We start from the raw sequence: 27991 nt of genomic DNA on the forward strand, positions 1-27991 counted from the left end.
ATGGGGTCACAAACAGTTGCACATGACTGAGAACTGAGCACAACACGGCACCAGATATAAATAATTTTATTTAAAGAAACCATTAATAAGCTGAGTCAGAATATTTAACTCAGGATCTGAAAAACAAATTTTAAAATCACACCTAAAAGATTATATAAAAGTTCTTATTTCTTCTCTCAATAAACCTGGAGCACCCATGATGTGCCAGGCTCCTTCCAAGGCATAAGCTAATAATTACTTATAAGACACTGCAAAACAAAGTTCTTTGATACTCAATTGGAAATGTTCAACAAAGACCAATTCTGCTTATTCAGTGCATTACAGAAGTGGTTTGTGAGTTAGTGAGAAATTCTTACCACATACGGCAGTAGGGATGTTCTCTGGGCTGGAATATTTCTGCATGTCAGTAATACACTTCCTGCTTTCAGAAGCACTGAAAGTCAGCATTGTGAATTGTTTAAATTCACTACTCAACCACATTGCTGAAATCTAATTTCAAAGGAACCTACTTTCTTCCAGGCTTAAAAACATATCGAAGATATTCTGGGTTTACTATTGAACAAAAGTATTAAATACAAATGAAAAAGATGTCTGGCAACATTTAACTTTCTCACCATTTTATTTTTGATCCCTGTGATACTGATAATTAAGCAACTAAGAATAGTATGTCTATATTTTTACAGATAGAACTTTAATTGAAGATCTTTAACTTATTCTTGTATTGACATACTTAACATTTAACATTTGAAATAATCTTAAAGTAGACCCTCACATACAGAATAGTAACCTTTTTTGTTCTTCTCTGAAAAACTCCTAAATTTTATCATCCCAATCTTAGAGACCTAAAGCAGGAATATGTTTTTTAAAAATGAAAAATCTCAACTAGAATTTTGTTTTGCACAGGCACAATGCCAAAGCAAAACTGTCCACTTTTATGATGTTATTTCCTGTAGTAATAAAGCTTTCAGAGTATGTAAGTGCATGGCGGGGGCAGGGAATTGTAGTTGTTTATAAAGTAAATGGGTGGGTTGGTGAGGGTGTGGGAAAACCAGAACTTTGACACAACACTGGTAGAAAAGAATATTTAAGGAGGGTAATTTGGCAATTACAAATACACATAACCTCTTAACCTAGGAACTGCACTTCTACAAATTTGTTCTCTAGATTAATGGCACACGCTCATGAAATGATGTACACATAAAGTTATTTATGGCAGAATTATTTATAATAGGAAAAGCACACAAAATTGGAAAAGACAGTAGAGGCCTGGCTAAAAAGATTTGTTTCATTTACAGAAGCAGATACGATAGGGTTGAAAACAATGATGAAGCTCTTAATATACAGTGATATGGAAAGATCTCAAAAATATATATGAAGTGTAAAAAAGCAGAGAACACAGTAGTGTATATATTAGTGTTAAAAATATTCATTTGTATATGCTTGTAAGTGCATAAAACATCCCTGAGACTATTTACAAAGGTTGTTGTCTATGGGAAAGAGAATGAGTAGCTGTATGATATGGATGGGAAGGAAACATTACTACACATTCTTGCTTACATTCTGGATTATATGAATGCATTACCTATTCAAAAATAAAATTGTTTAAAAAAATAAAAGTAAAAAAGTTTATTCACGATTTCTTTATTCTACATTAACAAAGTTCCTCCTAGTTACTTACATATATATCTTGCATATTTAGACAGAATTTTTGTATTTTCTCTGCTCAAAGATTTTCAAATATAGTATCAATGTATTATAAAATGTTCTATGTGAATATGACTAACAGAAAGATAGCAATCCAAAGAGCAGCAGAAACACAGGGGTAAGAGAATAAAACTTAGGTAACTATCATTGAAAAAAAAATACACGCATACACTAAAAAAAAAAAAAAACAACGAAAAACTACAAAGAAAAGGAAAGAAGGGACGAATTTAATTGTAAAATGTAAATGCACTTCTGGAATACCTGCTCCAGTCACTCCAAGCATTTCTTTTTTTATAAGATAAATTATATTTAAATGTGCAAATTAAAATTTTTATAGGAAATTACTTTTCATTTCTCATATAATGAAACTTTAAGAACACTTTCGTGTACAAGTAAATATCTAAATTGAATCTGAATTTTTACAGATCCAGTTTTCTTACAGACTAACACAACATGGGATGTTTATCTACAGTCATGCTTCCAACAAATCTATGCAAGTAGCGTACTTAGAAATTTTCTTACCTCTTAGAGATACTAACCTATGTTCTTACCTCTTAGAGATACTAATCTATGATATAGTATAAATAAAACCATGGTGGTCCGTTAAACATGAAAAATTCTACCCAGCTATATTAAAAAGACACCTTCAAATAGGAACTTATTTCCTAACAAAAAGTCAGCTTTATAGTTAGTTGGTTGAATTAAAATTCTTGATCTGAAACTCTATAGCTGTAAGACACTGAATATATTTAACCTGTGTCTCCTCCTCTGCAATCTCTCAGCAAAGAGCCTGGCATGAAAAAAATAGGCTCAATAATTGTTAACAATTACTATATTTCTGTAACTCTTTAAATGTTATTTGCTACTACAATTTTCTTTCTTTCTTTAAATAAAGCCTTTTCTAGATCAGAGATCAAAAGGCATCACATATTCTAAGCAATTTGTTTTCCTGGGAGTGTTGCATATTATAAAGCACGCTTCATTCATACTGTCAATTTTGAGCATGCTTCACAATCACCTGGAGGGCTTGTTAGACGAAGAGACTGCAGGGACCCATCCTCAGAATTTGTATTTAATGAGTTCCCAAGTGATGCTGCTGCTGCTGTCTGGAGTCTGTGCTTAAGAACCCCTGGTGTAAAGTATGTTCAAGAAGGAGTATAGTGACTGAACTACATGATAAATACATAAAGAGAATGCTTGTTATTTCCTCTACTAAACTTTAAACTCTATGAGTACAAGATTACTGTTAGATTAAAAAGTATAATGCCCTGTATTACCAGAGCATACTTAATGCTTATATGTTAAATAGGTTAATTTTAGAATAAGATCTGAATGCTAGGCTAAACAAAAGAAAATGGGTTTCATTCTTTTAATACCACATAAAATTTAATGTCTCAGTATTGCTTGGAGGAAACAGCACCACTAAGGTGGTATATGAAATGGAAAGTACTTACGCATATAATGTAATTTTAATTTCCTGACCACCATTTCCATTATCTGTAGTGATGTCACTATGCAATTAAGAAACAGGTCATAATGTACTAAGGAACGTTATTTTTAAGGATAGTGCTATGTGACAGCTGTATGAGAACAGCACTGAACCAAACACTAATAAAAATTATTTATTTATTAAGTTACACATAACTATACTAAAGCAAGAAAATCATTGTCCTAACTGAGCAAAAATATAGCTAAATGGTATGTTTACATAAACTTATAAGTACTATTCACACCCTTTATTATGTGTGGCTTTTTAACTAAGCAAAGGAAAAAAAAACCTTTAAGAAAGACATTTTCAGCTCCCCCAAAAGTCTTGAGAAAAATCACGTAATAAACTCATGATTCCACTCTAGAGTTTCTATTCTATAAAGCAAGTCTGGTCATTTTAAATCCCACACCTGAAAATTCTCCAATGGGTCTACCACATCGTAGATAAATTACCAAATCCTTTAATTTTAACATATTTTGCAAGCTGCCTGTCTAATTTCCCAGCTTCTTTTTATAACACTCTCACACAGAGTATGACACTTCAGCCAGATTCACCACCCCCGCCACCACCACCAGCAACCGTCCACCCCTCATCACAGTTCTACAGGTTTTACTCTTTCTGGTGAGTTAATAGGAGGACTCTGGCTAGAGTGTTATTTCCTTTCTGAAGCCTCTCTTAAACCTTCCCTTCCTCATTGCTCCCAATTCGCAGAACTAAGTAGTCAAGAATTCATTGCTCTGTTACCACTTGTGAAAAGTATTTATAGTTTAATGTCTCACCCATTAGACTATAATACTGAAGACAGAGACTGGGTATCTTATTGTACTTTATAAACTAGTGCAGTGCAAATCACATTAAAACGAGTGATTTCAAGAACTGTTTAATTAGACTTCTCAGGCAAGTCAGAGTTGTCTCTGATATGTTAGAATTTGTGATGCAAACAAAAACAGGGTTTAACAATCACTGTGCTTTAACGTTTCAAACAAATCACTTTCTCTTCATTTTTTAAAAACACAAAATGTTTACTCCCCAATCCTAAATCAGTAACTGATTCTCAGAGGTCTCTAAAGCCATATACAATATGACTATCCTCGTTAAGGTATCCAGTTGTGTGTCAAGACTTGGTTCTTTAAAAGTGTACTTTCCTTATTTATCTAAGGACCAAAGCTAATGAGAATGTGTTTGTGATGCTTGCTGACTCCAGAACTGTCTACTCGACTGTCCACTGGGTGTCCTATAGGCATCACGAAATGTCCAAAGCACATGTCCAAACAGCACCACCATTCAACAGCCGCTCAAGCCTAAGAGCTGGGAATCATCCTGACGCCTACCTTTACCTCGTCTCACTCAACATCCAATCAGTCCATTGGCAAGCTGTGTTAGCCCCACCCCTCAAACTTATCTAATGCTCTTCCTATTAACCAAACAGACTTAGAATTCAGAGTACATGTAGGACAAGAACAAGTATTAAATTTGATTCTTACCCAGATTTTCAATCAGGACAATTAAGAAAACAAATTGACAGAAAAACAGTAGAGCTTAAATAAAATTAAAGTAACTCAAATTCTTTTTGGTGTAAGATGGAAAATAGATAAATTAGGTATTGGAGATCAAGCCTTCTCATATGTTATTAGGCCATACACTACTGCCTCCAGTTCCTGCCACTATGTTGCTTCAGTCGTGTCTGACTCTGTGCGACCCCACAGATGGCAGCCCACCAGGCTCTGTCGTCCCTGGGATTCTCCAGGCAAGAACACTGGAGTGAGTTGCCATTTCCTTCTCCAATGCATGAAAGTGAAAAGTGAAAGTGAAGTCGCTCAGTCATGTCCGACTCCCAGCAACCCCATGGACTGCAGCCCACCAGGCTCCTCTGTCCATGGGATTTTCCAGGCAAGAGTACTGGAGTGGGGTGCCATTGCCTTCTCCCCAATTCCTAAATGTCCCCAATAATTGAAAAAAACAGTATCAACTTCATAAGACACTAATTTTGGTAAATATGCACACAAGTATATGCAAATTATAATAATGTACCTTAAAGTTAAATAAAGTGAAATTACTTACTTTAAGCTTTAGTTATACTGTAGCAAAATATAAGAATAACTAAACAGTACTGCTTTTGCCATTGTTCTGAAATATTTCAGGAAAATTCATCTTAAGTTTTAAAAGTCAGCAAAGTTTTAAAATTCATCTGTGTGTACTGTGGCACATAGTTGGCACACAGTAACAACTGTGAGAGGAAAAAATTCATTTGGTTTTATGCCTAAAATATGAATGTTATCAGTCACAAAAAGCCACTGAATCATAATACTACTGAGTTAACCCAACAACAATAATGGGATGATTTTTAAGAGAAAATTCAAAAATTTAAAACCTCAAATACAAACTAACAGCAGCAAGTAGTAAAATCAGAGTATAATTTCCATAAAACATATACTATCTTTAACTGGCTATTCTTTATATATTTACAAATATATTTATGTAAAAATATGTATGCTACTGATAATAACTGTTATAAGCAATTGAAATAACAGGTCTTTCAACTACACAACTGCAATGTTTACCTTTAGTTACAAATTATGCAACTCTGCCTTTCAAAATTCATATTCCTATCTTTGCTCACCCTTTTACCTAACGCTGCATGACAGACTAACTTATCTGTCATTCTTCTTCAGAACTGCATAGCTATGCCTTCTCATTAAAGCTAACTCAGGCCTATACAGCTGATTCATTTTGCTATACAGTAGAAACTAACATAACATTGTAAGGCCACTATACTCCAATGAAAATTATTAAAAAAAAAAAAAAATCTAAGTCAGAGCTAAGTGAAAGACATACTTTGAAGTAAATAGGGGCCAATCGCGGGCTTCCCAGGTAGCATAGCAATATGAAAAAATGCACCTGCCCATGCAGATGTAGGTTTGATCCCTAGATCAGGAAGATCCCCTGGAGGAGGAAATAGCAACCCACTCCAGTATTCTTGCCTGGAGAGTCCCATAGATAGATGAGCCTGGTGGGCTACAGTTCACAGGGTCACAAAGAATCAGACACGAATGAACACGCATGCATAAAAGGGGCCAATCTTACCAGTCTTTAGGTAATAAAACAATTTTACTCTTTGTTCACGTAAATTTCAATGCTTCATTATTTTCAATTGGCCAAGCAAACTCCTTGCTTCTTTACAGCTAAGTACAGAAATCATCTTGTTGAAACATTTCCTGAGAATAGTACTGGCACCCACCCCATCTTCCACTTCCTCCAATATTGCTTCCTCATTTCTACCCACAGCACTTGATATTTATCTCTCATCTAGGACAGATCCCAATTTGCAATAATTATTTACATGTGTACATATACCATCCCAGATAGAATATAAGTTCCCTGAAGATAGAGACCATGACTTATTCTGTTAATAACAGCTACTACCAATGTAACCTGTGACAAACTCCAGCCAAGTCAATGACACTGTTTAGGTCTTCTCAGGTGGTAATATTCAGGGGGAAAGGATGCAAACCAGAATTGGCCAGTAAACTTAGGAAGTGATTTTCCTTCCCTCCTTAAACTTCATTACCACTTCATAATGAGACAGCTTCGAGTCAAAGAAGCTAGGGTTCAATTCCTAGTTCCATTAAACACTAGCAAAGGAGATCTCTTCAATATAGTAGTTTTATAATCCTCCATGAATGGATGAAGCAATAGATCTTCATTTTGAGAATTAGTTTTTAAATAAACCTTTGTACTGCAGACTTTATTTTAAAACAATAAATATGGCAAAGCACAAAAGCTAACATTAAAAAAGGTAGTAAAAAATTTCATATCAAGCCTGTAATCATTTTTTGCATACCCTAGACAACAAGCAAATGGCTTCCTTTTCTTAAAGGAAAGACTCCAGTTCTCTAGTTGGAAAAGAAAATATAGTACTTTCTCAAGATCAAAATATTAGAAGGATATAATTCAAGTTTATCCTTTGGCTACCTCTAAGCTATTTTTTTTTTTTAATGGAAAAAAACTAGAATCCTATTTGAACTAAGAGGACAATACAACTGTTTTGTTAATACAGCAATGGAGGGACTTCTGTTGAGGTTCAGTGGTTAAGATTCTGCGGCTACTGCAAAGGTCATGGGTTCAATCCCTGGTGAGGGAACTAACATCCCACATGCCACGTGGTTTAGTCTAAAAATAAATGTAAAAAATAATCAATAATTTAAATGCAGCAAATGGGAAAAAATGGGTTCTCAGGTTTATTTTTGTTTCTGCTCACAAAGTCCTCACCTTCTCTTTTCATCTGTTTTTCATCATCCTTTATCTCATGCCCCTCTAACCGTTTAACTCATGCAACCATTGATTCCATATTTTCTATGTCAATCCTAACTTCAAATATTTTCTTCCACTGTCCCCACAGCAAATGGCTCAAAAATTTTCAAAATCTACATATTAATACTCCGGCTTCTGACTATGCTTCCCTTCATCTGGTTATGTCTTGACTTAAGAAAACACAATCACTATAGTCCTCTTTACTCTGTAGTCTAAACTGGGAAATACTCTAAGCCTAGACTCTCAAAGTATTCCAAAGCAATTCATTACTAATCTCATTATTCCAAAATATATAATATAAATACACAGTAAACTTGAAGATTTTTAGTCCCAGGGTCAACACATTAAGTTACAATAACTGTCCAACTGAAAAATAGAGACCCTTCAAATTAATAGTGTGGACGCACAATTCATATTTTCATCTTTGCAGAAGCAAATGTAGCACAGGAAGAGTCCCCTCTGCAGTCTCAGAAAGCCCAATTCACATCTACCGCTATCTGGAAATGAAACTTATACCTCCGGTAAGCCATTAACTCCTGAACCCCCTGAAAATGTCATTCTTCTCTTTACCACTCGTACTGAAAACTACTTCTATGAAGTCATCAATAATCTCCAAAAGGCATCAAAATTAATAGCCTCAATTCCTATAAACTGTTTACCAAATGATCTACCTCTTAAAAACGCTTTTCTTTGATTCCGTGAAACAACTGTCTCTTGACTTTCCTCTTACCCTTTCTGGTCCTTTAAGCATGTGTCCTCTATTCAACTATAGTCTCCTCAGATTTTGTCTTTTAGCAAGTCTATCCCCTGCTCCTTACGACTGCTTTAACTATTACATTGGGCTTCACTGGTGGCTCAGTGGTAAAGAATCTGCCTGACAATGTAGGATACACAGGTTTGATCCCTGGGTTGGGAAGATACCCTGAGGAAGGAAATGGCAACCCACTGCAGTATTCTTGCCTAGAATCCCAAGGACAAGAGGAGCCTGGCAGGCTGTAGTCCATGGTGTCAAAAAAGAGCAGGACACAACTTAATGGTTAAACAACAAACAACTATTATAAGACACAATCCCCAAATCTGTATTTTCTGGAACATTCACAACAGCCTCTCAAATCTAACTGGATACAAAGAAATTGACAGATTTTTTCAAATCCTTCTATGTCCCTTTTGATTTTCATGGCACCTCTGCCCTCCTTAGCCATTCAGGCTTAAAATCTCCCAGTAGTTTTGGACTTTCCCCACTTATCTGTCCACTTTCTTCCTCTCACATCCAGCCAGTTTCAAGTTCTAGTGTGACTACCTCAGTAAACAGCTACCAAACCTGGCCCTTAACTTTCTAGTCCCACTACCAATGAAGAAAGATAGTTGTTTTAAGGACAGAATGATGGGTAACTTAATTTTCTTTCATTTAATTATATTAAAGGAATTGCATTGTCTTTTCAATTAAAAATATTTAAGAAACCCTTTGAATGACTAAGAAAAAATGGGAAATTCGGTGGCATAACAAAATAATAAATAACTGATAATTAATGTATGCCAAGGAGACAGAAAAATGCATTTGTGTTCATCACCTTGCATGCAAAGCACCCTACCCAACATTCACCATAGAGCTTGCCTTTAAATATGTAAAGACTGAGAAGAGCATAAAAGATCAACAGATGAGGAATTTAAGGAACATTTTTAATTACCTGCCTCAGATTAGCTGACTTCTTATGGTGGTGGTTTAGTCACTAAGTCAGGTCTGATTCTTGCGACCCAATGGACTATAGCCCACAGGCTCCCCTGTCCATGAGATTCTCCAGGCAAGAATACTGGAGTGGGTTGCCATTTCCTTCTCCAGGGGATCTTCCCAATCCAGGAATCGAACCTGGGTCTCCTGCATGCAGGCAGATTCTTTCCCAACTGAGCTATCAGGGAAGCACCTGACTTCTTATAGAAACTAGCAAATACCAAAATATCTTTATTTGTATATTCAAATAGTGTCTTTTTTTCCTTAAAGACACTAAGAGATTTTAATCTCTTTTTGTGTGTACCCTAAGATTTGATGCCATACCAGTACAGAATACTTGAGACCACAATGCTCATTACCAGTTACAATTTCTATTTAAAATTCAGAAAGTGTTTCCAACTGTACATTATAAGTCTATTTAGGCAGCATTAGACAAAATAAACTACAGGCAAAATTCCAGAATGGCTCACTGATGTTCTCCCTAATCCTTCCATTATGGATCTATGTAGACACCACATATATCCTTTAATCTACCTAAAAGCTTGAAAATTACCTGGCAAACCAGGCTTAAGTTTACAAGCCATATTTTTGCATCTTCTCACTCTACTCCCCAAGTCTAGTTACATATAAGGAACTCTTATTAAAGGATATGCTCTGCCAATTTCCCCTATCAATGCATAAAAATGCTTTGATTAATATGAAGTATTTATGTTTTTAAGATATAAAAAATTAAGTATAATAAAGGATCTACTTGTACACAATCATTTCATTTTTCAAAAAGGAGACCAAGTAGACATAAAGTCAAGTTAGGTTGCCAAACTTTTGTTTGTAAATTTAAATTTTAAATTCTTATTAGAGACAGTTTGGTAATTTCTTAAAAGGCTAAATATAGAGTTACCATGTAATCCAATAATTCCACCCCTAGGTTCTTGCCAGGAGAATTCCAGGGACGAGGGAGCCTGGTGGGCTGCCGTCTATGGGATCACATGGAGTCGGACACGACTGAAGTGACTTAGCAGCAGCAGCAGGTATATACTCACGAGAACTGAAAACATATGCCCACACGAGAATCTATACACAAATCATCACAGTAGTGTTACTCATAAGAGCTAAAAAGTGGCAACAACCCAAATGTCCACTGACTGATAAATATAAACAAAATGTAGTCTAGTCAAACAATGGAATATTATTTGGCCATAGAAAAGGAATAAAGTATTGATACATCCTTAACTGATCAAAGTTGAAAACATGCTAAGTAAAAGAAGGCAGACAAAAAAGGCACATATCATTCCATTTATATGAAATGTCCAGACTAGACAAATTTATAATCAGAAAGTAGATTAGTAATTTCTAGGATGCTGGGATGAGGGGGAATGAGGTGTGACAGGTAATGGGCATGAGGTTTCTTTTTGTAGTGATTTCTGATACTAGATACTGATGATTTCTTACAAAAAGTATTTCATTCTGGCATTATTTTAGACTTGGTCTGGAAAAGGCCAGATTATACTACTGTGAAGGTACGTCCACCCAAAGTTACCAAGGGCATGATTTTGTCTTCACATTATCTCTTTGTAATAAAGATAAATATTACTCCTCTTCAAACAAAAAGCCAGACTTCAATCATGAAAAACTAGGACCCACCTACATACAATTATCAAGATTTCTGCAATATTTTAAATAAAAACAAACTTGCAGTAACAGAGTAAATGTGCAACAAAAATAATTTACAAATAAAATCTAGAATGTGTTTCTTTAATTTTAGAATCCTTGAATCAAAATAACCCAAGACTTTAAATAAAAGATGTGACATTTTGATGACTTTCAAAACCATGGTCAAAGTCATTGAACAGAATTTACTAATATTTCCTCTAGTAAAACCTTTACTAAGACAGGCAGAAGATAATGTCAATCTGTATAGCAATCTTGGTAGAAAAAATAATAACTGAAACTTCAGCTGATTTTAAGAATTCTTAATTAAACTGAATTATGAGTCCATATTAACTGTTCTGAGAGAATTTTACCTTGAAAATGAATCACAAGTTTTATTTTATTATGACTGTTAAATTTTCATAAACTGTGCTTTTTGTACAAAAGATGAATATATAGAAACACTATATAAAGGATTCCTACAACTCAATTAAAAAAAAACACACAATTTAAAAAGAGGCAAAGGACTTAGATACTTCTCAAAAATATATATAAAAAGCATATGAAAAGATGCTCAATATCACTAATCAGCACAGAAATACAAATCAAAATTACAATCAGATGCCACCTCACCAGTGCAATGGCTACTATCAAATAAACACCTCCCCCCCCCCCACAAAAAACGAGTGTTGGTGAGGATGTGTAGAAACTGTAACCTCTGTGTACTGTTGGTAGGATTGTCAAATGGTGTACCCAATGTGGAAAATAGCATAGTAATTCAAAAAATTAAAACTTGAATCCAACAAGTCCACTTATGGATATATACCCCAAGTAACTGAAAGCTGGCTCTGAGACAGGTACATGTATACTCAAGTTCATAACAACATGATTCACAATACCAAAAGGTGAAAACAACCCAACTGTCCAAGGATGGGTCAATGGATTAACAGAACATGGTATACAGATACAATGAAATACTAATCGACCTTAAATAGGAAGGAAATTCTGACACATGCTGCAGCATGGATGAAATGTGAAAATACGTTAAGTGAAATAAGCCAGCCACAAAAGAACAAATACTTTTTATTCCACTAAAATGAGGTTTGAAGACTCGTTAAAGTCGTACAGATAAGAAAGTAGAATGGTAGTTGCTAAGGGCAGACTGGGAGAAGGGCAATAGGAGTTAGTTGTTTGATGGGTGTAGAGTTCTGGTTTTGCATGATGAAGAGTTCCAGAGACTGGCTGCACAACAATGTGAATATACTTAGAACTACTAAACTGTACACTTACCACAATTAAAATGTCTTTTAAAAAAAGTAACAAAGAAACCCTCCGTAGTTGTTTGAATAGAAATTAAATGCCCTAACCAATATAGGAAAGGGACCAGCTAGCTGTTGGGAAGTGCCTTTAAAGTGTCTCAGATTACCAAGACACACAATATTGATGTAAAGTTAGATAGCTCTGCTCTACTAATGAATTTTTGCCTTTTCATACTGTTCATGGGGTTCTCAAGGGAAGAATACTGAAGTGGTTTGCCATTCCCTTCTCCAATGAACCACATTTTGTCAGAACTCTCCACCATGACCCGTACCTCTTAGGTGGCCCTACACGGCATGGCTCACAATTTCATTGACTTAGACAAGGCTGTGGTCCATGTGATTATATTGGTTAGTTTTCTGTGATTGTGATTTTCAGTCTGTCTGCCCTCTGATGGAGAAGGACAAGAGGCTTATGGAAACTTCCTGATGGGAGAGACTGACTGAGGGGGAAACTGGGTCTTGTTCTGATGGGCAGGGCCATGCTCACTAAATCTTTAATCCAATTTTCTGTTGATGGGTGGAGCCGTATTCCTTCCCTGCTATTTAAAGTAAAATGTGAAGTCGCTCAGTCATGTCCATGGACTCTTTGTGACCCCGTGGACTGTAGCCCACCAGGCTCCTCTGTCTATAGGATTCTCCAAGCAAGAATACTGGAGTGGGTTGCCATTTCCTTCTGCAGGGGATCTTCCCGACCCAGGGATTGAACCCAGGTCTCCCGCATTGCAGGCAGATGCTTTAACCTCTGAGCCACCAGGGAAGTCCTGCAATTTACCTGGGGTCAAACTATGGTGGAGGTAATGAAGATAATGGAGAGCTCCTTCAAAAGATCCCATGAATGTACCGCTACACTCAGTGCCCCCAACCCTGCAATAGGCCACCACCAACCCACGCCTCTGCTGGAGACTCCTGGACACTCACAGGCAAGCCTGGGCCAGTCTCCTGTGGGGTCACTGCTCCTTTCTCCTGGGTGCTGGTGCACAAGGTTCTGATGCTCCCTCCAAGAGTCTATTTCCCAGTCCTGTGTAAGTTCTGGCAGCTCTATGGTGGGGTTATTGGTGACCTCCTCCAGGAGGGCTTATGCCAACCCAAGTCTGCTGCGCCCAGAGCCCCTGTCCCTGTGGCAGTCTACTGCTGGCCCGTACCTCCACAGGAGATGCTCAAACACAGTTCCATCTCAGTCTCTGTGGGGTCCCTGGGTCCCGGTGCACACAAGGTTTGTTTGAGCCCTCTTAGAGTCTCTGGCGGGAAAGAGGTTTGATTCTAAATGCGAATTCGCCCCTCCTACTGTAAAGAGCAATATTGCATAGGAACCTGGAATGTTAGGTCCATGAATCAATGCAAATTGGACGTGGTCAAACAGGAGATCTCAAGAGTGAACGTCAACATTTTAGGAATCAGCTAACTAAAATGGACTGGAATGGGTGAATTAACTCAGATGACCATCATATCTACTACTGTGGGCAGGAATCCCTTAGAAGAAATGGAGTAGCCATCATAGTCAACAAGAGTCGGAAATGCAGTACTTGGATGCAATCTCAACAATGACAGAATGATCTCTGTTCATTTCCAAGGCAAACCATTCAATAGCATGGTAATCCAAGTCTATGCCCTGACCAATAATGCTGAAGAAGCTGAAGTTGAACGGTTCTATGAAGACCTACAGGACCTTCTAGAACTAACACCCCAAAAAGATGTCCTTTTCATTATAGGGGACTGGAATGCAAAAGTAGGAAGTCAAGAAACACCTGGAATAACAGGCAAATTTGGCCTTGGAATGCGGAATGAAGCAGGTTTGCCAAGAGAATGCACTGGTCATAGCAAACAGCCTCTTCCAACAACACAAGAGAAGACTCTACAATGGACATCACCAGATAGTCAACACTGAAATCAGATTGATTATATTTTTTGCAGCCAAAGATGGAGAAGCTCCATACGGTCAGCAAAAACTGACCGGGAACTGACTGCGGCTCAGATCATGAACCCTCATTGCCAAATTCAGACTTAAACTAAAGAAAGAAATGGCAACCCACTCCAGTATTCTTGCCTGGAAAATCCCATAGACGGAGAAGCCAGGTAGGCTACAGTCCATGGGGTCGCAAAGAATCGGACACGGCTGAGGGACTTCACTTCACTTCAGGGGAAACCACTAGATCATTCAGGTATGACCTAAATCAAATCCCTTACGATTATACAGTGGAAGTGAGAAATAGATTTAAGGGACTAGATCTGACAGACAGAGTGCCTGATGAACTATGGACTGAGGTTCATGACACTGTACAGGAGACAGGGATCCACCATCCCCAAGAAAAAGAAATGCAAAAAAGGAAAATAGCTGTCTGAGGAGGCCTTACAAATAGCTGTGAAAAGAAGAGAGGCGAAAAGCAAAGGAGAAAAGGAAAGCTACCCATTTGAATGCAGAGTTCCAAAGAATAGCAAGGAGAGATAAGAATGCCTTCCTCAGTAATCAGGGCAAAAAAATCAAGGAAAACAACAGAATGGGAAAGACTAGAGATCTATTCAAGAAAATTAAGAGATACCAAGGGAACATTTCAGGCAAAGATGGGCACAATAAAGCACAGAAATGGTATGGACCTAACAGAAGCAGAAGATATTAAGAAGAGTTGGCAAGAATACACAGAAGAACTGTACAAAAAAGATCTTCACAACCAAGATAATCATGATGGTGTGATCACTCACCTAGAGCCAGACATCCTGGAATGTCAAGTCAAGTGGGCCTTAGAAAGCCTCACTACGAACAAAGCTAGTGGAGGTGATGGAATTCCAGTTGAGCTATTTCAAGTTCTAAAAGATGATGTTGTAGAAGTGCTGCACTCAATATGCCAGCAAATTTGGAAAACTCAGCAGTGGCAACAGGACTGGTAAAGTCCAATTTTCACTCTAATCCCAAAGAAAGGCAATGCCAAAGAATGCTCAAACTACCGCACAATTGCACTCATCTCACACGCTAGTAAAGTAATGCTAAAAATTCTCCAAGCCATGCTTCAGCAATCTGTGAACCAGGAACTTCCAGATGTTCAAGCTGGTTTTAAAAAAGGCAGAAGAACCAGAGTTCAAATTGCCAACATCGCTGGATCATCAAAGAAGCAAGAGAGTTCCAGAAAAAACATCTATTGCTACTTTATTGACTATGCCAAAGCCTTTGACTGTGTGGATAATAATAAACTGTAGGAAATTCTGAAAGAGATGGGAATACCAGACCCCCTGACCTGCCTCTTGAGAAATCTGTATGTAGGTCAGGAAGCAAGAGTTAGAACTGGTCACAGAACAACAGACTGGTTCCAAATAGGAAAAGGAGTACGTCAAGGCTGTATATTGTCACCCTGCTTATTTAACTTATATACAGAGTACATCATGAGAAACGCTGGGCCTGGATGAAGCACAACCTGGACTCAAGATTGCCAGTAGAAATATCAATACCTCAGATATGCAGGTGACACCACCCTTATGGCAAAAAGTGAAGAAGTAAAAAACCTCTTGATGACAGTGAACAAAGAGAGTGAAAAGGTTGGCTTAAAGCTCAACATTCAGAAAACTAAGATCATGGCATCTGGTCCCATCATTTCATGGCAAATAGATGGGGAAACAGTGGGAACAGTGTCAGACTTATTTTGGGGGGATCCAAAATCATTGCAGATGTTGTCTGCAGCCATGAAATTAAAAGACGCTTACTCCTTGGAAGAATAGCTATGCTCAACCTAGACAGCATATTAAAAAGCAGAGACATTGTCAACAAAGGTCCGTCTAGTCAAGGCTATGGTTTTTCCAGTAGTCATGTATGGATGTGAGAGTGGACTATAAAGAAAGCTGAGTGCTGAAGAACTGAACTGCTGTGTTGGAGAAGACTCTTGAGAGTCAGTCCCTTGGACAGCAAGGAGATCCAACCAGTCCATCCTAAAGGAAATCAGTCTAGAATATTCATTGCTAGGACTGATGTTGAAGCTGCAATTCCAATACTTTGGCCACCTGATGCAAAGAACTGACTCACTTGAAAAGACCCTGATGCTGGAGAAGATTGAAGTGGGGGAGGAGAAGGGGACGACAGAGGATGAGATGGTCAGATGGCATCACAGACTCAATGGATATGAGTTTGAGTAAACTCCAGGAGCTGGTGATAGACAAGGAGTCCTGGCATGCTGCAGTCCATGGGGTCGCAAAGAGTCGGACACGACTGAGCAACTGAACTGAACTGAACTGACTAGTGAATTAACTGCTATATTTGGAAAAAAAAAAAGAAAACCACTTTCTCAATTTGTTGACATACTGTATCTGGACACTTATTATAAAAGGAAAAAGAAAGAATCAATTATCACCTCATGAGGATATGTCATATATCATTTTTTTCCTAACCTACTCTCTGTGTCAGGTATTCTTTCAGGCGGTACAGATAAACCTGCCCTTATGCAGCATATATTCCAAAATAGATCCTAGTCATGTATTTCATTCCTCTTCTATCCATCATTTGTTTTTAAGCTTTATCCTATCACTACTACTACTGCTGCCACCCAAGATTTTAACTTTCTATCTGCCAAAGATAATCTCTTATATTTATTTTAACTCCTCTACAATACGTAGGGTCTTCCAGGTATCACATATACAGTGAAATATGACAAGTCTTTTAAACAAAATTGGCACTGATAACCACATTCAGAGCATCACACAGTCAATGAATTGGCACCCTATTATCACACTTATAACTTACTCAGTTCAGTAACCTGAGATAATATAGTCTGTATAACTGGAGAGTATACATTTAAAATGCTACTTGAGGGACCTCCCTGGTGGCTCAATGGTAAAGAATCCACCCTTGCACCACAACTACTGAACTTGTGCTCGAGAGCCCGCGAGCCACTACTGAGGCCCGCACGCCTAAAGCCTGGGCTCAGCAACAAGAGAAGCCACTGTAATGAGATGCCCACACACTACAGCTAGAGGAGCCCCCGCTTGCCACAGCTGGAGAAAAGCTCATGCAGCAGTGAAGACCCAGCACAGCCACAAATAGAACGCTCCTTGAAATTTCATCTGTGTTGCTTACCATTATACTGATATATGAAACTGATAAAAAATGAAGTATAATTTAAAGTAAATATTTACATAGAATAAGATAGAAAGTCCAGAGATAAACCCACACACCTGTGAGTAACTTATCTTTGACAAAGGCGGCAAAAATACACAAAGGAGAAAAGACAGTCTCTTCAGTAAGTGGTGCTGGGGAAACTGAACGACTATGTGTAAAAGAATGAAATTAGAACACTTCCTAACACCATACACAAGCATAAAGTCAAAATGGATTAAAGATCTAAATGTAAGGCCGGAAGCTATAAAACTCTTAGAGGAAAACACAGGCAGAACATTCTATGACATAAATCAGAGCAAGATCCTCTATGACCCACCTCCTAGAGTAATGGAAGTAAAAACAAAACTAAGCAAGTAGGACCTAATTGAGTTTAAAGCTTTTTTGCACAGTAAGTGAAAGTGAAAGTGAAGTCGCTCAGTCGTGTCCGACTCTTTGAGACCCCTGGACTCTAGTCCACCAAGCTCCTCCGTCCATGGGATTCTCCAGGCAAGAATACTGGAGTGGATTGCCATTTCAAAGGAAACTATAAACGATGAAAAGACAACCCTTAAAATCGGAGAAAAGATCAGCAAATGAAACAACTGATAAAAGTGTATGTGTGTGTGCTCAGTCGTGTCCGACTCTTTGCAACCCCAAGGACTGTAGCCCGCCAGGCTCCTCTGTTGATGGGATCTCCCAGGCAAGAATATTGGAGCAGGTTGCCATTTCCTTCTCCAGGGGATCTTCCCCACTCAGAGACTGAACCTGTGTCTCGAGTCTCCTGAATTGGCAGGCCGGTTGTTCACCACTAGTGCCACCTGAGCAGCCCAACTGACAAAGGCTTAATTTCCAAAATATACAAGGAGCTCATGCAACTCAATATCAGAAAAACAAACAACCCAATCGAAAAAATGCAGGCACAAGTTCCATTAACAGACATTTCATCAAAGAAGACAGATGGCTAATAAACACATGAAAAGATGCTAATCATCACTCATTATTAGAGGAATGCAAATCAAAACTGCAATGACATTCACCTCACACGTGTCAGAATGGCCATCATCAAAACATCTACAACAATAAATGCTGGAGAAGGGGTGGAAAAAAGGGAACCCTCTTGCACCGTTGGTGGGAATATAAATTGATACACCCACTATGGAGGACACTATAGAGATACCTTTAAAAACTAGGAATAAAACTATCATATGACCCAACGATCCCATTATTGGTCATATATCCTGAGAAAATCAGGATGAAAGTGACATATGTACCCCAATGTTCACTGCAGCTCTATATACAATAGCCAGGACATGGAAGCAAACCTAGAGGTCCACTGACAGATGAATGGATAAAAAAGCTGTGGTACATACATATAATATATGTACTTGGCCATAAAAAGGAATGCATTTGAGTCAGCGCTAATGAGGTGGATGAATCTAGAGCCTTAATTACAGAGTGAAGTCAGAAAGAAAACAACAAATGTCGTATATTAATACATACATATGGGATCTAGAAAGACGGTGCTGATGAACCTATTTGAAGGACAGAACAGAAACACAGAAATAGAGAGCAGATTTGTGGACGCAGTGGGGGAAGGGTCACGGACACATACGCATTACCATATGTAAAGCAAATAGCTGTAGGAATTTGCTGTATGCCTCGGGGAGCTCAACCAGGTGCTCGGTGACGACCTAGAGGAGTAGGATGGGGTGAGAGATGGGAGGCAGCTTCAAGAGGGAGGGGACACATACATACCTATGGCTAATTCATTGATGTATGGCAGAAACCAACACAAAATTGTAAAGCAATCATCATCCAGTTAAAAATAAATTTAAAAATAAAGTAATAAGCCCCGTGTCCTAAACAGCATACCTGAAAACACTTTGTTTTTGATTTGTCTCTATATTTTATTACCTACAATGTCACCAAAGTTTTCAATCTTTCATCGCCAAGGGGGAAAGGTGTAAATGGGTATTAATACACACATATAAAAACCTATCCACAGAGTCTTAGAAATGAGGTACATATGTGTGCCTGCATATACACACGGGCTCTCAGATGACACAGTGGTAAAGAACCCGCTTGCTAATGCAGGGGATGCGAGAGGCTTGGGTTCAATCCCTGTGTAGGGAAGATCCTCTGGAGTAGAAAATGGCAACCTACTCCAGTATTCTTGCCTGGGAAATCCCATGGAGAGAGGACCTGGTGGGCTACAGTCTATGGGGTCGCAAAAGAGTCTGACACGACTGACGACTTAGCGACTAAACAACAAGAATATATTTGTACAGTCAAGCAAAGGGAGCCATTCCATCATGGAATGACGGGAAGCCTCTGAAAGCCCAAGTTCCCAGATACCTACCAAGGGGGGATCTTGCAAACTGGCTTTTCTGAGGACAGCAGTCCCAGAATTGTTAACTTTTTCTGCACATAATTATAAATGAAAAAGGAATCACCTCTCCTCCATATCCCTCTCCTTTGAAGTAATCAACCAAGTTAAGCTTCTTGCCTTCCAAAGAAGTCTTACCTATCAACAGATATAGAAAGCTAGTTTTTCTCTATCCTGGCTGACATTTGCTATTATCAATTTCTGAATTGCCATAATTACCAAGTTTTGAATTTTACCAAATTTGGTGGGATCTGATGGACCTGTCTCCAAAGTAAGTGCTAAAATAATTTTTATTTCTCTGATTATTGAATAGGTTGGTGACTTTTCCCCCATGTTTAGTAATTATTCGCATTTTTCTTCTGTTAATTTTCTTTGCATTTTCAAATTTTCCTATTGGAGTATTCTTTTTATTTATATAGAGAAGCTACTTATATTTTAGATAATAATCTTCCAACTGTTAAATGTGTTAAAGTGTTTTATCTCAATCCACTGCTTATCTCTGCATTACCTTTCATATTGTAGTTTTTTTTCTGGTGAGGTCAAATTTGAGCTTCATTATTGTAATATCTGTGCTTTAAATACAAGTCAGGAGAAAAAGCACTCTAATCAGATTGGTTTTGTCCCTAAATGTTTCACCAGTCTCTTTACATGGCATACTCACTCCTTTAGAGAACTATTATATTAAAAAATGTTTACCCAAATATGATGGATCTTTTTTGAACTTACTTATTTGAAAATAAAATGAAAAAAAACTCTTGTAATTCAGCTACTATTTTAGACTACAAAGGGAAATCTTAGGCAAAGAAGTCTTCTCTTGACTCACTTTGTAAAGTAACTATTCTTAGGTACTAGCTAATTTCTAATAGGATGAGGCCATCAGGCATCTGGTCCTATCACTTTATGGCAAACAGATGGGGAAACAATGGAAAACAGTGACAGACTTGATTTTCTTCGGCTCTAAAATCACTGCAGAAGGTGACTGTCGCCATGAAATTAAAAGACGCTTGCTCCTTGAAAGAAAAGTTATGACCAACCTAGACAGCATATTAAAAAGCAGAGATATTACTTCACCAACAAATGTCCATCTAGTTAAAGCTTTGGTTTTTTCAGTAGTAATGTATGAATGTGAGAGTTGGACTATATATAAAGAAAGCTGAGTGCCGAAGAGTTGAACTGCTGTGTTGGAGAAGATCCCTTGGACAGCAAGGAGATCCAACCAGTCCATCCTAGAGGAAATCAGTACTGAATATTCACTGGAAGGACTGATGCTGAAACTCCAATACTCTAGCCACCTGATGAGAAGAACTGACTCATTTGAAAAGACCCTGATGCTGGGTATCATTGAAGGAGGGAGGAGAAAGGGACGACAGAGGATGAGATGGTTGGATGGCATCACCGACTCCATAGACATGAGTTTGGGTAAACTCCAGGAGTTGGTGATGGACAGGGAAGCCTGGCATACTGCAGTCCATGGGGTTGCAAAGAGTTGGACACACTGAGCAACTGAACTGAAATGAACTGAAATGAAGCCATTGGGGTGACTTGGCACTTCACTGTCAGCTTGATTTCTCGGAGTCATACAAAACCTCCTGTCATAATATTTAATGTGTAGTGTAGTTACATTGACAGTCTCTGGGAGTACATTATTTTAGAGCATATCCCCTATAATCAAATACTTATTGCTTAAATTATAAATATTCTGCTACCTAGAACATTTCCTCTAAATCTACTTTTACGGGAGGGGGTTCATGTTTGGGAACGCATGTAAGAATTAAAGATATTAAAATTAAAAAAATAAAAAGCTAAATAAATAAATAAATAAATAAATCTACTTTTACTACTTCTATTGTGGAAAACTGATTTAGTATTTATTCTAAATAAATACTATTTAGTATTTTTAAGCAACCCTTGTTTATTAAGTATACTTATGAATCACTAACAGCTCTACTATATTAGTTATTTCTATAAATGTTCTTTTTGACTGTGCTTGTTTAGTTAATAATTCTACAAACTGGTGTTTTCTGTGCTTGCTTAGTCACTCAGTGGTGTCCAGTGCTTTGTGACCCCATCGACTGTAGCCCGCCAGGCTCCTCTGTCCATGGGACTTTCAGGTAAGAATACTAGAGTGGATAGCCATTTCCTTCTTCAGGGGAATTTTCTGACTCAAGGATCAAACTTGTGTCTCCTGCATTGCATGCAGATTCTTTACCACCGAGGAAAAGCCCATCATACCCAAAAGTAAACTCTTGTCATTTAGAGTAAAAACCCAAGTTCTAACAATGACCTACAAGAACCTGGATGGTTTGCCATAACTCCCAACACTATCATAAATCTACTAAACCTTCCCCTCATTCTGCTCAAGCACAGCAGCTTCCTTGATATCCCAACGCACTCTTAACTCAGATACTTGGGCACTTAAATGCTCTTTCTGTCTGGAATAGTATACTCTCCTCCCAGGTAAATGCATGGCTTACTCCTTATTTCAAGTCCCAGTTCTATGTCCTAACTACTTTATGTAATCATAATATCTCCTACACTTGTCATATAGTGAAGGTGAAAGCGAAAGTGAACTTGCTCAGTCGTGTCTGACTCTTTACGACCTGTGAACTGTAGCCCACCAGGCTCCTCCGTCCACGGGATTCTCCAGGCAAGAATACTGGAGTGGGTTGCCATTTCTGTCTCCAGGGGATCTTCCTGACCCAAGGACTGAACCTAGGTCTCCCGCATTGCAGGCAGATGCTTTAACCTCTGAGCCACCAGGGAAGCCGTAGATTTATCATATTAAAAACCTGTTTTTCAGCTCTTCCTATATTAAAACTGCACAAGACTTTGTAGTCCTTCCAACGTAAAGGGTATAATCTATTTCCTGAGTCTTTGAGGTTGAGGTGGCATTATAACTTGCCTTGACCAATAGAATGCAAGAGCACTTAGAACATATTTTAAAATATTAGATATGGCATAAACAATATATGCACACAAAACATGGCTTGTAAATAATATAAAAACTGGCTTATAATAAAGCAACAATGGGAAAATTAAATGTGCTGGTTAAACATTCATCTTATACTTCTGGTCTAGATTAAATTGCATTAAAAAGAATCCACCAGCCATCGTAAGAATGTAGCGTATGAGAAAATATCAATGTTTATTATTGTCTGAGACTCTTAATAAGCAGCATTAGAATTGATGTCACTGTAATATTTTATAAGATTTGTAAGATTATTTTCTATTTTTTAAATATTCAAGTATTCAATTATATTTCCCTTAAGACCTAAGAGCACAAAAAAAACAGGAAATATGCTGTATCTGAGCCAATAATAGAGGAGAGAGACTAAAGAGGTAGGTGAAAATCTAGGTATAATGATATTGCATCATCTAGGAAAGAAGAGGCCAAGAAAGTAGAGTCAGCCAGTGCCTACTTAATCACCCATTCAAGAAAACTTAGTTTAAGCATATATCTTATAATTAATAATAACTTCTTTGAATGCTCTTTTTCACACAAAGTATTTCTGTTTCTAGCTTTTGAACTATTAAAATACCTATCCTCTTTACTTTTCCATAAAATGAAAAGATCAAAACATCTGGCATATTTAATGTTAAAACTGTATTTCTTACCTTAATGATTAATTTTCTACTACCTAAATTATACAGTTATGAAAAAATAAAATTTGTTATTTTGTACAACATCGAATAATGCCAGTGAATAGGTTTAGAGATAAACATTTAAACATATTCAATTTCTTCAAATAGGTGCAAAATCCTAATATTAGTATCTACCTGCACTATGTTCCTCCTTGGCATTTATAACCTATTTGCAGCACTAGAAGTAAAGAATTATAAACAACTAGGCATAAATTACAGGAAATTTCTGAATTATACAGTACATCCAAATCTCTCTCTAACACCCATTGGTGAATCTTTGGCACAGATAAGCCAATGGACAGAGTAGATAAAGATAAGAGGCACACAGTCAGGCAGAAGCCTGCACAGAGACAGACACACTGACAACCAGGCTACACACAGTATTAAAGCGCTCAGATTCTACATGGATCTGACTATATTCGGATTTATTCATGCGAAATCTACTAGGGAGAAAATATATTAGTCTTTCAGATGGTGATAAATTTCAGATGTATATTTAGAGAGAGAATAAAAAATGACTAGATATAATACTGATAAAACTGATCTTTAGAATTATACTTTCATCTAGAAGGTAATGTTCTGGTTTCATATTTTAACACTGAAAAATTATACCTTAAATCTTAAGTACCATAAATATGCAGCTTATAGATCATCTTACTTTTATAGTTTCTACACAGTTTAAGGTTTAGTATGCACTGTACATGTGAAATTATGCTCTGCCAGAGCCAACAGAGTTCTCTCAAGTCACAAGGACTCTGTGCTTCTCTGTCCCTTCTCTGAAAGAAGGTGGGTGGAGTCTATTTGGGACTGAAAACTTAAAATAGAAGCTCATTCCCCCCCCCCCCCCGTTTTGCTTCAAAGGTTTTTGTATTAGATACACCTTGGGCTGCCAGTCTCGTCAAGTTAAGGAACTATAACTTTCTTTCACTAAGAAAAGTCCCTACCAATCACATCTGAACAAACTCCCCATCCGGGTCAACTTCACACATTTATACTACATAGTACCCATCTCACTAGAAGGTTGACTGATGGGATGTGAATTTCAGGAATGTGAACGTGAGACAGCAATTCTAACTATTCTGAGCTAATCCTCTAAACAGAGACAAAGTGAGGAACTTAGGTTAGATCACTTAAGAGATGCCTTTATTCAACAGCACGTGTAGTGAAAGTCAAATGTGGAGAGCTAAGAGTAAAGCAGGTGCACAGAGGAGCAAAGATAAGTGTCCAAGCAGCTCTAGATGGAGAAACTGATAAATACGCAGAACCACAAAGAGCTGAAATAGGCACCCAGGTTATGGATGGCTCCCATTTCTTGGTTCCTGTCCTTAAAGCAGTTAAATAGAATACTCAAGGGCAGTAGTCTACTGTGAGATATATATGCTGCTGCTGCTAAGTCACTTCAGTCGTGTCCGACTCTGTGCAACCCCATAGACGGCAGCCCACCAGGCTCCCCCGTCCCTGGGATTCTCCAGGCAAGAACACTGGAGTGGGTTGCCATTTCCTTCTCCAATGCATGAAAGTGAAAAGTGAAAGTGAAGTCAGTCATGTCCGACTCTTCGCGACCCCATGGACTGCAGCCTACCAGTCTCCTTCATCTATGGATTTTTCAGGCAAGAGTGGGGTGCCATTGCCTTCTCCGGTGAGATATATATATACACATATATTCCCCACCCCCACCCCCCCACTTAAACTGGTTTCTTGGAGAAGGAAATGGCAATCCACTCCAGTATTCTTGCCTGGAGAATCCTATGGACAGAGGAGTCTGCAGGCTACAATCCATGGGGTTGCAAATGGTCAGACACGACTAAAGCGACTTAGCACGCAAACTGGTTTGCAAGTAGGCTACAACCAAAAATCTATACCAACAAAGAATTTTTCTATAATTTGCAGGATATTTATGCCCCACTTTTTTCCTTTTATTAACTTTTCCCCTAAATAATAATAAGACAACTGTTGGTCTCAGCAACATCATGCTACAGAAAGAACATCTGCTATGATCTTGGGATAAACTTAGCTCTGGCAACTTCTAACTGTAAAACCTGTAACAAGCTCCTTAGTTTCTAAATACCGTTCATGTTTCCTTTAACATCAAAAGGTCCATGACTTATAACTCCGGTGTACAATGAGGGGAGAAGGTGTCCGAAAAAAGCCACTCTCCACATTTTCATAGAATGGGAGTTGACTTTTTCTCCATTCTCACTATGGTTGTGGTCCCAAATGTATTGTTTCAAAATCTCAGTTATCACCTAGAAAACTCAAATATACTGAGGAATCTAAACTAAACAGAGGCTTACCACTATAAATAACTTACTGAAGTTTTATAGACTTTTTTTTACAGGGCATTTTTAACAGAAGCTAATGAAAACCACTTATCTGGCCAATTAAGAACTATATAAACTGAGAGTACTACTTTATATATCTGGGATAAAGTAAAATTACCAGAGTGAAAAACACTGGCTTTGTGGAACTCTATTTTAAAAAGATCCTTCATAACAACCAAACCATACTTTGTAACGAAGAGTAAACAACTATGCCCCAATCGTAAGACATCAAAACACTCCTCACCAAAACATTCAGGAATGCTGAGGCCAATATTATATGCATCTCATACTCAGCATTTAGGCTGTTCTCCCTTTGGGAATCTCTTCCTGTTTATTTGGTTATATCAGCTTTGCTTATGTTTTACACTGCCTGCCACCCTGCTCCTCCCTTCTAAAACCCATAGTTCTTATCTCTGTGTCTTTGCAAACACTGTTTGTTTTCTATCTCTGAAATACCTTTTATCCTAGTCCACCTGACAAACTCTCCCTTCAAGAGCCAAGTCAAATGTGGCCTCTGTGCTAAAACTGTCCATGTTCTCTTCAGACAGATTTAGGCTCTCCTCCCTCTATGGTTTTAATCTTGAATATACTTCCCTTAGAGTAATAACACGTCTTAAACTACTATTGAGTACCTTCTATGTACTACATTAGAAGCTTTAAATATACATTATCTTGGTCCTTCTAGGTAAGTATTAGAGCCCCAATTTCCCTATATAACCTGCCTATATGGATAACAGGGCCAGGACAGAAATTACTGTATGGTTCCAAAGCTGTTTATCTTTCTACTAGTCTAGAGTTTCTAAGATTTTTTTGGAACCCTTGAGAATCTAAAAACCTTCACCCCTCTCCCAATAGGTTTACACACAAAACATTAAGTATAACTTGAAAGGGTTCACAGACCCCCTGAAGCCCATCCACTACTCCCAGGACAACTTCTTGCTGCTTCTCACAAGTTTATTCACAGCCAGTAAACTTCATATTTCCAGTTGCCAGTTCTAAACACAGTGCCTAGGGTGTAGTGGTGGATGGTAGGATTCATGACAGACCTGAATTTTTGCATTTCTTCAGAGGCGACCAGCACAACAACTACTCAAATGTTGTTAAAAAGCTTTTCAAATGTAGATTACAACTAAAAACACTTATTACAGGAAATGTAGGTATTAGCGTACATCCCAAAGCCTCTGAGATTAACATGATCCACATTCCACATTCTCTAGGAAAAGCTTTTAGGGAACAACTACTTATATCTGCCATAAGCCAGTTCACTGACACTCTAATCTTATACAAATGGAAACGGTATCTGTGTTATTTCACAGCGGAGGTAACTGTCAAGGTTTGAATGCATGAATCCAAAAAAATTAAATACTACAGGAAATATGAAATGCTGAGAGAGGGGTTCAATACTTGTTTGGAAGCCTAGTGATTTAGGACAAGTGCATTTATCAGCAAACTTGCCTTAACAAGTCTTCAACTCAAATCTAATGAAAGGCTTTTTCTCCACAGTATTAAAATTCAAATTTGCAAAGGAGAACAAGTGCTTTAAGATAAACTGGACTAAAAGATTTATCTCAGAAAGTGAGAGTCAATTACGATTCTTGCTTCTGAGTTCTGGGTGAATGTGGTCAAGTTATTCTAAATTTTTAGTGTCCTGATCTTCAAAGTACTGGACTATAAAATAGAAGGAAAGTTTTCTAAGAAAGCGGAAAAATATGTTCAGCAGTACAAACACAGATAAGCATTTTTCAAGGATGAGAAACAGCTCATTCCAGGGGGAAAAAAGGACACACACTGCAGAGTACGCGAGTTTAACACTAGAAAGGTATGAGAGACTCTTAAAAGGCTCTGGAAGGCCAGGTTAAGTATAAACTTTATCCTATTGGCCTGCGATTCTAAACCAGGACAAAAACTACAAAAAAAGGGCAGGGAGTAGGAGGAAGGGAAATTTGTAAGAGGGACATATAATTACAATTTGAAGGAAAGCAGAGCTTGGGTTTAATGCTTTGAGTTGCTTTGCTGCTGCTGCTAAGTCACTTCAGTTGTGTCCAACTCTGTGCAACCCCATAGACAGCAGCCCACCAGGCTCCCCCGTCCCTAGGATTCTCCAGGCAAGCCTTAGGCATTTAAAATTCCAATACTTTTAATGATCATTGAAAGGAGCCTTTAGGGTCCTGGGAAGTCACAGTTTTCTGTGATAAAAATAAAACCATGTTTCCAATATGGTTCTATATAAATATTAAACGAAACAGAAGTAGGCACCAAACAGTGGGACTCAAACCCACATCTGATTTTAAAACCAGTATGCCTTCCATTATCCTACAGATGCCAGCACTTGAAAGTGGTATTTTAGGAAAGTGAGCATGATATATGGA

At 37.9% G+C, this 27991-nt stretch overlaps 1 protein-coding gene across 2 annotated transcripts in view; it reads right to left on the minus strand.

The window, feature by feature from the left end:
- The window catches only part of PTPN12 (protein tyrosine phosphatase non-receptor type 12), an 85978-nt gene that overhangs the window by 48030 nt on the left and 9957 nt on the right, over positions 1-27991 (minus strand). The window lies entirely within an intron of this gene.

The sequence above is a fragment of the Ovis aries genome, chromosome 4, assembly GCF_016772045.2.
Source record: "Ovis aries strain OAR_USU_Benz2616 breed Rambouillet chromosome 4, ARS-UI_Ramb_v3.0, whole genome shotgun sequence".
NCBI lineage: Eukaryota > Metazoa > Chordata > Mammalia > Artiodactyla > Bovidae > Ovis > Ovis aries.